This window comes from Penaeus monodon, chromosome 29 (assembly GCF_015228065.2).
Source record: "Penaeus monodon isolate SGIC_2016 chromosome 29, NSTDA_Pmon_1, whole genome shotgun sequence".
In the NCBI taxonomy this organism is placed as follows: Eukaryota; Metazoa; Arthropoda; class Malacostraca; order Decapoda; family Penaeidae; genus Penaeus; species Penaeus monodon.
In genome coordinates this window covers 1,267,109-1,267,412 of record NC_051414.1, presented here as the reverse complement: position 1 = coordinate 1,267,412, position 304 = coordinate 1,267,109, and the positions used below count along the sequence as shown (strand labels likewise).

General features: G+C 43.1%; 1 pseudogene; it reads left to right on the top strand.

The window, feature by feature from the left end:
* LOC119591611 overlaps positions 1-304 on the top strand; it is a 25,189-nt pseudogene that overhangs the window by 17,395 nt on the left and 7,490 nt on the right.

Below are 304 nucleotides of genomic sequence, written 5' to 3'. Positions count from 1 at the left end.
CATTTCCGATATGGTAGAGTTATTGAGGCTTACTACGGGTGCCTGAATCGGGTTCAGTTATATGGACCCACGAATTTTGCCCCCATCATCAACCATGTAGCCAAGTTTGCTTCAGCTAATAAAGCCGGAGACAAGTACTTCATTCTTTTGATCCTGACAGACGGCATCATCACTGATATGCCGCAGACAAAGGAGGTGAGTCTTTGGGATGATGTCTTGCTGCATTGGTTTAGAAAGGCAGCATGTTTGTAGCATACCGCAGTCACAATACAACAAAGATTCAGTTATACAGCATTTATTAACT